Genomic DNA, 12383 nt, shown 5'->3' with positions numbered 1-12383 from the left:
GCCCAGTAAGCAGACAGAAAGTTGTGGCTGTCCTGAAGCTGATAAGAAAGAAACTGGTAGTTTTAAATTGAGATCACTACCAGCATCGCTGTGGGTTTCAGCAGTGACAAACTGTAGTTACAGATTCCAACAGCCCCTGATGAAAAACTCTTCTCAATCCCTAATGCTTTATGGGAGAGCTGCAGCTACTTGGAATATTTTTCAAGCAGAAAGCCATCATCATGACAACAGCAGAGTAAAAGAGGGCAAAAAAAGTAAAAAAAAAAAAAGTAAAAATTCTTTCTGGTAGGGAAATAAAGACATCTTAAGCTTGACTTCAAAAGCTCTCTACAGCAAACAGTAGCTGTGGAAATAGCGTTTCATCTTTGCCTCTGGGATATTATTAAGCTTTTTTAGTAGCTCTGACTGCGAGAGAAGGGATTACAGAAGATGCCGCTGTGTGGCTGCCTGCCATACAAATATCTGGAAAAGCTGGATTCATGGATTTGTATTCAGGCCTGTGATTAGCAACCCCAAGAAACTGACCTAGTAATGAATACCACAACACACTCCTTCTCATGCCGTACAAACAAAACCATTCAAGATACATCCGTTTCTTGCTGAAATGTCAACGACTTATCTTTGGTCAAAGTTTGCAAATCACACTGGGAGCAGTTCAAACCACACCCTCTAATGGCATATATAATCCAGCAAGGCCATACACTCTGCTTTAGCTACAGTCATGAAGACATTTTCACAAAAGAGACCGCACTTCGGAAGGTTAAAGCTCCATTGTATAAAAATCCATGCAGTCCTGGTGAGGGCAGAATGCCATTTTCCTTTTGAACAGAGATTAAGAAATCAATAGGAATTAATAGTCAATGTTGCCTTGTCAATAGTGTTTACTTCATTTGGCTGTTTCATATGTTTTATCAATGTTGTTGTTCACCTGAATATAACCCTTTGTTTGGTACTGAAAGTTAATTCACGATTTTGCAAAAGAAACAGCATACCGAGGCCAGTTTTTAAAACGAGTAAGCACATGTAGAATGACTCAAAACATGTCTTCAAAGATTTGCAGCTAAGATTGGGTGAAATTTATCTTATCAGATAAAATAATAGTAAAAATAAATAATGATTAAACCACCTAAGAAAATAAAATGATGGTTAATAAGTAATTATTATGTATCTTTACAGTTGGTACTTTATCTTATAGATTAGATTTTGAAAATGAATCTAAATGCTAAGATATATGTGTTTGCATAATATTTATACTAGAGGAAACAATACATTTACCAGGCAAATATTTCTTCTCAAGATTGAAAGAACACAGAATTGTGTCAGACAGTTGAGACACTGCCACAAGGTACATCCCAACAGAATGGAATCATTTAAAATATGCATTGATGTTACCTTCACTGGTTTTGACAAAAGCTCATGCACTAGGTCACCAGTCTGTAGACACAAATTCTTAAAACTTCTAATAATGAAATCTCCACAGGACAAGATTATATTACAATTTGGTCATTCTATTGAGATTCTATGATATTCTAGGATACATTCTGTCGTCACAATTCCACTTAATTTAAATTTCCTCATGTTCATTTAAAAATTGCAATAAATTTCGATCTTTTCTATCACTGTGAATTTACAGTGATTTATGGTGGCAAGTCTACCTTAGCTGAATTTACCCTGAAGCTCTGTTATTTTTAAAAAAATATTACACAAATATAGTCTTGTCTTACAGACTTTGCTTAATCCATAAACACTAAGATCTGATCTTGCATTTAAGTGAAATTAAATAGAAATTCAAAATAAAAGTAAAAACTGAGAATATAATTAATCCACCAGCTGAAGAAAACAGTGTACCTTTTTAATAAAATATTGGTCCTAAATTATATAAATTTACTGAAATTATTATAAAACTTAGATTTTCAAATTATTTCAGTTTTTCCTAAAACCATTTGAATGTTTAGAGTTTATTTTATCAATCAGCTAATTTGGAAATGGGTTCATTAATGTTTACAGTATCACTCAAGTAGATTAAATGTTGTTTTGAAATGTATTAGTGCTTATTAATTTGCAATGAAAATCAAATTGTCTTAAGTAAATTTCAAATTGTACCAGGATTTCAAAAAATTCTAATGTTTGTAGGTGATTATTTGTGATAACTCTGCATTCTAACTTTTGACATGACACTTTAAATACCGATGTGTTTTGGTGAATAATAAATATAAATGAATTAACAATCTGAAGCCCCAAAAAGGCACATAAATATGCTGTGTTTCTTTAATAGTATATTTTGCATTTGACCTAGTCAACAAATGGACAAAAGCTAAAACATTGCTACATAGGTGAGCCCTCTTAGTTCAACTTCCTAATGAAGTGTGTAATTCCGGCTGTTGTGGCCCAGAAGGATGACGTTTTTGTGACTTGAAATTTTACTCATTATAAAGTGTTGTGAAAATGATTCTTTGTGTCAGGAAAACAAAACCACACTCTGTATTTGATTCTGCCGTGGCTTGTTCTGCTCAATTGCATTTATGCTCTTCTGTGAGGCCTGGTCGGACACTGTCCTTGCTGCTTGGCCTCACAGATTCAGAGCACTCACCATAGGCAGCCTGGTTCAAGGGATTTCATGTCTGGGATCAAGGCATGGTGCAAGTATTTTATGGCTCTGAACTATAAAACTTCAGAGAAAGGTGCTTATTTGTATGAGACACTAGGAAATCCAAGATATATAATCAGAAGTACAGACTCCATCAGCGGTCTCCTGTTTGGCTGGGAAGGTCAGAAGTCGGGCTGATGAAATGTAAAAGGCAGAGAGTTAAAGTTTTCCTCCAGCTGTGATCAGATGTTCACAGGATTCCAGCTGAGGTAATCTTTAAAGGAAACATGGCAGCGCTTTGGAAAGCCTTGTGATCATGACCTACCAGTAGCCCATAGACTCATTGGAGGGGCCAGTACATGCTAGCCTGTGGTCAATTTTTATCCTTCTATTCTTAGATAGTCTAAAATTACAGACCTTAATCTCTGAGGAAGGACTGTAACTCTCACCATGCAGAGGTGCCAAAGCTACAGCACAAGTGATTTTGTCTTAAAGTGAAGAAGAAAGGCCTTAATTTGCTATATCTTCTCTCCTGTTCCAAACTGCTGCTTTAAGGTTATTTATAATCTACAAAACCATTAAAAACAATAGAAGATTCAATTCTCAGCAGTAATGAGGAACAATTGTAAACGGCTCCTTAAATTTATTTTCCTTATGTATTTACAATCACAGGCACATAAAGAAACTGAGAATGTGAGCATCTAGCCTCTTGATTCCTGAGGCTTGTACACCATGGTGTACTCACAGTTCTGGGTAGCAAAGTGTTATTGTAATTAGAGTGGGCACATATACTAGGTGAAACATAGTTAACATCTCAGAAAATGAATAAACGAGTGACTGAATTACTTGCCTTTCTCCATAGATAGTGATCTAAAGAAGCCTTCCCAAGTACTTAATATAAATCTTACTCACAGTGCATGCTGTTACTGTCAAGAAAAGAAGCAGGACAGGGCAAAAATGGAGAGAATTGTGTTAATTCCTTTCCAGTGTAAAAGGAATGTTTGGTGAGTTTGGCAAGCTCTACTATGACCTTAAGCCTTTACTTATATAGTTTTCATTTCTTTGATATTATAATCATATCATCCATCTTCCTTTTCCTCCAACCCCTGCTGTGTGTCCCAGCCATGTTTTCTTTCAAATTCATGGCCTCTTTTTCTCTGTTTTTATTGTTGTTAATGGTGGTCTCTCTCTCTCTCTCTCTCTCTCTCTCTCTCTCTCTCTCTCTCTCTCTGTGTGTGTGTGTGTGTGTGTGTGTGTATAGCTTGTTAGGAATAATTGTTATTCTCTGGCATTTAGACAAAGAATATACATAATGTAGTGTGCCCTGATTTTATCTTTTTGGGAGACATGAATACTCAAAGAGTGGTTCCTCTCTAAACCCAGACTGCTCACATAAGCCTTTTCTGCAGCTTTCTTTGAGGGAATACCTAACTAACAGATGCCTTCACACAAAATCAAAAATGCATTTACTACCTTGCCTCATGGGCTGATGAAAGGCAAAGGTCAGCACACATAATGTCTGGTAACAAATTTGAAGCTTCCAGATGATAGAATTTAGGTAGATGGTCCTTGTGCATCATGTAACATTACATGAGTTTTGTTTGTGTGTATAGTATCCAAGTGCACATTGATAACTTTTCTGCTGAAGATAAAATAATTCAATGTGAAAAAATTTAAACTTAGTACAAACAGAAAAAAAAAAGTTTCTACTTGATTTTACATGAATAACACAAGTCCACAGAAAGAGGACAAAGCAGTAGAAACAAAAGAAAGGTGAATTCAATGCATGCAACTTTTTTTTTAATGTGCATAATAATACTAAAGAGATGAGAGCTGCAAAAATGAATCCTGAGCCCTTTTTTCAGGATATGGTTTTACAATAGTGTGCATTTGGCCATAATAATTTTTTTTTGTAGGTATTGTCAGACTGAACAAATGACTACACACACTGTATATGAGCTAGGGCTCTTATTATGGAAGAAGAGGGAGGCACCCAAATACAGGTTGAATGGCAAGCAAGAACAAAGGTCAGTTCCAAATTACACTCTGTAGGTGTTAAGTACATGCATAATGTATACATATTCAGCTATTTATAGGGATATTATTTTTGTGAGGTCTAAAAGTATTCCAATAAAAACCAAGACAGGTCAAGATTTGTAAAATTGATTCCCATGAAAGGGAGATTTTTTTAGAGCTTAGGATGATTTTTCTCAGGGCTATAAATTCCGAATGAAAAACTTTTCAGGACGCAAAAAAGGACTTGATAACAATTGTGAAAAAATAAGAGAGCCAAGAACATAAAACTACTCTCTATGTTTGAGGAAATCTTGGGGTATGCAAACACAATAGTATGTTAATACTTTGAATGAGACAGTAATTGATATGTTCTCATTAACATAGAAAGATTTTAGAAGAATGATTATAGATGATAAATATATGTATATTGACAGAAAGATGAATAGGTACATACATAAATAAGTAAAACATGTTTTCCTGCTATTATAAAAAGTGATCTTTTTGTGTCTTTATTCTTTCCTCCACATTTATTAGTTGTTACTTTACTAGAAAATTACTGGCATCAGTAAATAACCCACACATTCTACTAATATATTAATAGAAATAAATCCCAATTCTATTCACTACTTCTCAATCTTGACTAGTTTCTAAATAACACAAAATTTGTTCAAGATGCAACTACAGTTAAGTTTTATTCATAGGAAGGCCTTTTTCAAATTATTAACTTTTTCCTTTACAGATAAAATTATTTAAGTAGATGGTAGCTCTTCATCGGAGAATCCCATCATATAAGCATCCATCCAGGTTGAAAAATGAAAATTCTGTGTTTCACAATTTGGAGAATTTCCAGTATGGTTGCAGTGACCATTACAATCATTACATTTAAACAACCCCTTAATCAGGGGTTTTAGAGCCTCAGCTCAATACTAAACTTAGTTATTTGCTATATGTTATCTAGTTTCAAGAACACAGATTGCTTCATAAGATAGAAAACTTTATTCTGCTGATCCCAATCTTTGTGAATGGTTTTATTTTTCAGTTAGTTACATTTAAAGACATAATGACAATATGTAAGGAAAATAGAAATGTACCATCAAAACAGCATTGTAGCTATCATTAAATAAGCAGCAGTCCATAGCTACAACCCATTTTGTCCTTGCAGATATGGGAGATTTAGATCCTAGGGAGCTAAGAATATTTTCATTAATGAATATGGTATCTGGACTGAGGAGAACTAATTTCAAACATAGACTTCGATGATTTTAGGAATGGTTCTTACTTTTCTTATCAGCAGAGACTAAAAATTGAGGTAGACATAAAAGTGTTATTCTACATGTCTGCTTTTGAAAGAATAGAATTGCAAGAACATGGACATTCAGTTTTCTATAAAATACAAAGGAATGGCCACTCTTGTTTCAACTGAATGATCATTCAGGAATAATCTTTTGTACAATTGTCACATACTCTTATTAAATATTGGAGGATAGTCTTATAAATCTCACACTGACAACATATCTTTATAATAATATGTAATGAAGATCATGGTGGCATGGCCTTAAACTAACCTTAATGTGAGGACATTTTAAAAATTATTTCATAGAAATAGTTTCAATTCTGAGTGCATTGTTCTATATGTTTTTAAATATGTAAATATTAGTGTAGTACATTACACCCTGCAATAAGCTAAAGGAATTCTGACAGATCAGCATAAACATAAGCTTGGATTTCCTTAGGAATTTATTGTTCTGCCTAAAATATCTGTGTGCTATACAAAAAATAAGAATATAAGTATAAATCACTTCAAAACTTGGGTTGTATATTATGGAACAATTATGAAATCTATAAAACTTGCTATAAGACATTCAGTTCAGATCCAAAGAAAATGTAGGATGACTATCAATTTACTATTAACCAGTTAACATTTTATAATTTAAATGTATTACTGAGTGGTAGATCAAAATGGAAAGATATAATAGTTAGCATATCTAATGCTATCTATCAAAATAACACTAACAAACAAAAAGGTTGTGAGATATTTTTAATAGGTAGCAGTGAAAGTAATTAATGTCAATTAGAAATTTGTAATCTAAATGGTAGCAACTAACCAATAATAGAATAGTATAAAATGACATAAATATATTTTAGAGAAACTAAATGCAAAGTATGTATAAGCATATGAAAATTATGTAAATGATTCTATTAGTCAGAAATTTTCAAATTAAAATCTTTAGCAGTTACTATGGTTTGCAATTATAGCAGCAAGATAATTAAAATCATATCCATGCACTGTACCTGGCTTATCCCAATATTTTGTTGTCAGAGGGTGAATGTGTACAAACTTCTAGAAACAATTTATCAGTTTATGCCAAGGCTGGTAATAAAGCCATAGCCTTTCAACAGTAATTTCTTTTGGAATTCTATTCCAAGGAACTAATAAAAAATCTAGGCCTAATTTTTACTTCAAAATAATTAAGTCATGACACATTTATAAAAGCAAAAATTATTGTAAGCAAAATATATGATGTTTGGATTAAGATGTTAATTAAATGTGTAGTGAAACAGGAAGAATCTGTGGTAGTATTAAACTTATATTACAAAAAATGTTAAGCAAAAAGGATGAGGCAATAATTTAACCTTAATACCAAAACCATCTGATTGAAGTTTGACTGATTTTGTCACAAGTCTAATCAGGTACAAAAACATGGTTTGTGAAGGCTTGGACTAGCCTCATGGCTGGTGCTGTTTGCTTTCAGAACACAGATTTCACCAGGTTCCCAATTAGTGGTTGGTGGGCAGCTTTCACCATTCATTAGCACATGAGATGTCATTCTTGTTAACTGGGATTTGATAGTAGGCAGGTGGTCACATTTGAGTAGTCATACAAACTGTTCATTTTTTCAGGAACCTTTTCTTGGGGGTAAGGATTTGTCCCTCTTTTAAAAATGCAATGCATTTTAAGAATGTAGTTAATTATATTTATTTATTAGATGGCATCTCCCTGTGTTTTAGGTGTGATATTGAAGCCCTGGATTTTTCTTCTTTTTTCACTTGCTCTCATGTTATGTTTTTTTTTTCTAAATTTCCATTATGAATATTTCTGTGATATTTGTAATAAATGTCTTGAAAAAAACAGAATGGAACAAATATGTGTCACCAATTTAATAAAGCATATAATTTGACTATGAGTAGAGACACCAAATACACAAGTTTAGATACTTTTACATATTCATAACTTTCTGTATCAGGTAACTTTAATGTATTTCTATTTCCACCTGAGTCTCAGACACTTTATCACACACACACACACATATATATATGTGTGTGTGTGTGTGTGTGTGTGTGTGTATTTGTTAAAATATAGAAAAGGGCTCAAGACCAGGCCACAGAAACTCACAGAGAGACCTGACCTGAACAAGGGGGAGCTCATGGACCCCAGACTAATAGCTGGGACACCAACATTATTCCAACTCAGATCCCCTGAAAGTGGGTTTTAGTTAGAAGGTCTGCGCAATCTAAGGGGCCTCTGACAGTGGGACCAGGATGTATCCCTGGTGCATGAAAGGACTTTGAGAGCATGCTCTCTATGGAGGGATAACTGCCTTAGCCTAGAGACAGAAGGGATGGGCTAGACCCTACTCCAAATGACTTGACAGATTTTGATGATCCCTCCTGGAAGGCATCACCCTTCCTATAGAGTGGGAGTGGAATGGGATGGGAGGTGGGGTCAGGGGGCATGGAAGGGAGTGGGAACTGGGATTGATATGTATAATAACAAAAATAATAAATATATATAAAACATACTTAATTTTACATTTATCTGTTTAATTTTTATTATATATTTATTTGTTTATTTGCTTGAGAGACAGAGAAAGAGAAAGTGTGTGTGTGTGTGTGTGTGTGTGTGTGTGTGTGTGTTTGGGTGTGTGTACCTGCTAATAGTCATGCTAATGTGCCCATATGTTTATGTTGTATACAGAGAAAACTTGTATACGCCAATTCCCTCCTTCCACTAAGTCGATCCCAGGGATTAAACAAAGGGCATTAGGTACAGTAGCAAGTATCTTTAAGTCCTGATCCTACTCATGGGCTTTCTTCTCACATTTTAAAACTGAGATAAAATTCAAAAGCATAGATACATATTTTTAAATGTAAGTCATAAAATCTCATGTAAGGTTGCATATATGTACACTTGAACTAATTTTATATACTTTAAGCACTATTAACCAATATCTATTGCTTTGGCTAAGAAAATAAAAATCATAGCTGAATTCTTTACATCATAACATTCCCTGTGAAACTGACAACTATTTAGGACATTTCCTCTTATATATTTTGCTTGTGTGGAGATGTGATTAATAATTCATGTTAGTGTGATGACCTTTTTCAATTTTTACTTTGCATTCTCAAAGGAAAAGTGTAATCCATAACTTATCAGTATCCTAATACATACTCTATCATTAGTCTATCCCATATAAATACAGCTCACATAATGAAAAATGGGACAATATACAAACAATTATTATATACAACTTTTTCACTAGACCTGAAAAACTAAACCAAACAAGAATAAAATAGGTGGCCTCACTTCTCTTGCCTTAGTTTTTCATTAAGTCTCAAAATCTTTTTATAATTGCTTTTTATAATAGTAGCAACCGTTTTTCTACCTCTTTCTCCTCTTCCTCTTGTTCCTCCTTGTTATCCTTCTTCTCTTTGAATTCCTCTTTCTCTTCTTTCTCCTCCTCAACTTGAATTTTACAATTTTTAAATATTTGACTTTATTCAGTGCAAATCTGGAAGCAGTATGACTTTGCACCTTTTGTTCACATGGCCACCAACATTGGTACACCCAAAGCCACAAGCCATCAGCTTTTTAATAACTGATTCCTAAAATATAACAAATTATTATTATTTTATCTTATAATTTCATCACTATATACTGAAACCATATATGTCCATTAGAATATTAAAACATTGTTTGAAAAAAGGAACAGGACAAGCAACTCACACAAGAAAAATTACAATATATACCAGACCTAAGCAGGGAACAATACATCTCTCTGCAGAAAGAAAGATACATAACACTTCAATCATAACATTACCCACTGACCTAACATCATACCACTGGATATGTATGCCAAAGGAACAACTGGCAAAGAACTCTTGACTGTTATTGGGACTTTACCTTAACACAGTCCTCACTGCTTCTGTGACCAAGGGTTGGACTGAATCACTTGGCTATTCTTTCATCCATCCAGACTTAGTCTCATACTTCATCACTGCAGCTCAGTTTAGGCAGAGGCAGAACTCAACACCTCAGTGCTGCAGTCCTCATGGCTCAACTTGTCTCTAGAGTAGCTTTCATTGGAATTATTAATATCTTATGAATTGTAATAACTCTGTCTCTATTTGGTCTCTACCTCTGCCTACAATATGCTGTCTTTAAGCTCTTTGTATTTTGCAGCCATTCTTTTACCAGAATGTTTACATTTATAAAAATAGTTACTGGGTCATCTGTAATATGTGATATCAGAGTTGTTACTAGCAATTAAGGCAAAATAAAAGTGCCATGGTTACTAAGTCAAGGAACCATGAGAAATAGGAACACACAACAAATTGCTGTCAGTGTGAACTTCATAGCATTGAGTTTATTGTTAAGTAAAGTCTGAGTTAAAACACAAACATTTATATTTCTGGCATAACATACTCATAATGTATATATGTGAACATTAATACATGTGTGAATATGTATTTAAATCTGTGTTCTGCCTATGAAAGGAAAATAGAAAATTTGTTAGAGTCTATCTTATCCATTATAATGATATTCAGTTCTATTCATTTAAAAAAATCATAGTTCATTCTTCTTTATAATTGGATAAAATACCATGGCATGTATGAGCCCACATTTCCTTTATTCACTCATCTGTTGATGAGAATGCTCAATATATTGTGAGACTTAAATGAAGATGTACAGTATTTCTGTGGTATGCTGAATTAGTGTATTTAAGTATACAACAAGGTGAGGTATAGCTATAAGATATGAAGTTTCAATTCTCGGTGTTTCTGAGAAACCTATGCACTAACATCATAATAACTACAATAGTTTATATTCCCAACAGCAACATATATGTTCCTCTTTTTTCCAAACTTGTGTGAGACTTTGCTGTTATTTGTTTACTTGACAATAGCCATTTTACAGGGGTAAAATAAAGTTTTCAAGTAATATTAATTTGAATTTGTCTTATAGATAAGTTTGTGGAGATTACATATGTCTCTTAAAATACATATCGTTCATTTGATGTTCTAGTTTTGAAAACCACTTCAATTTATTAGCTCATTTATAAATATGATGTCATTTATAACTTCCATATATTAATAGTCAGTCTTACATAAAGGTGGATAGATGTGGACAAAACATTAATTTTAGGGAAGCTCCAAGATGGAGGACAGAGAGAACAACGCCAACTCCTCTCTCCAGTAAGATGAGACCAAGGGGAAATACTTAGATTAATAGAAATTGGTTAGTATTTAAGACAGAGTAGCTGATAAGAAACTAGTACCTTACTCATAACAATTCAATGTTCTGAATTATTTCCAAAATAAGTATAATTTCTGTTTGAAATATTTTTCAAATTATCTGCCATAGTTTATAATGAAATAAAAGAGTAGTCTGATTTCAAACATTGTTGTGTGCACCCAAATTTTAGGAGTAGATTGTTTCTAAATTACAAGTTCAGTAATTGTAATGAGTTCATATGTCTCTGAGCAATTGTTTTAATTGTACAAAATTTAATTGATCATTCCACCAGAAAGTACTATAATCTTTTAGAACAGGGAATTTATATATACCTAATAAGTAAAAGATTCATACCATGTCCCACAATCACCATTTAAACTTTTAGTGAATGTTAGAAAATCACGTCAGAGTGGGTCATGGTAAGTCTAGTGGTTGACACAGAAAAACCACAGTAGTAAGAGACCAAAGTTCAAAGCTTCTCCAGTGTATATATTCTCAACAACAAATTGATAGGGACCTTCAAAGTTAAGGAAATTTTGCAAATATAGTAGTTCATAGCAGACAGCTTTCTTCTGTTCATATAGTCAAAACTTTCTCATTCTACTTCCTTCTATGAAAATAGATTAACCATCTTCTCTGCCATTTTCATTTCTACTTCATGTCTTTATAGAAGATAAGGGTATCCTGTGCAAAAGGTCAGCCACATCCAGCAGCTTCTGCAACACAGCCATGGTGGAGTTTCTCAAAGTGCTGAATTCATCAAACCTAAAAATTGGACCTCACTTAAATAGAAGTTTCTGCATGGTGACACATACTTTAACCAAGTTAGTAAATACAACCCATTTTAATGTTATCAATGTTAATATTCTTTCATAATTAATTCACTCTTACTAAACAAAGAGGAAAATTAAATACTAATTTTGCCTTTTAGGTAAATACATAATACATAATCTAGCATTTTATTCTATTTGCATTTCAAACAATTTTTAAAAAGTAAGATTCATGATCACTCAAAGGGAATAGTTTCCCTAATATATTATGAGAGCATGAAAAACCACTTATCTCTGCTCTCATCTGTATTTATTCACACACATTCCTGTTACCACATTGTAAACCTGCACTTTTTTTTTTTTTTGAGTAATGCTGATGTTTTTGCATTTCCATGTGCTTATTTCAAAGACACAAGTTTTAAGCAAGTATGACTTACATAATCTAGTCTTCCCTCAAACTATCACATTCCTTTAAATTGATCTTTTCTCTTTCACT

Source organism: Phodopus roborovskii, unplaced genomic scaffold, assembly GCF_943737965.1.
Source record: "Phodopus roborovskii unplaced genomic scaffold, PHOROB, whole genome shotgun sequence".
In the NCBI taxonomy this organism is placed as follows: domain Eukaryota; kingdom Metazoa; phylum Chordata; class Mammalia; order Rodentia; family Cricetidae; genus Phodopus; species Phodopus roborovskii.
The sequence above is the reverse complement of the archived record's forward strand: the minus strand, read 5'-3'. Positions refer to the sequence as shown.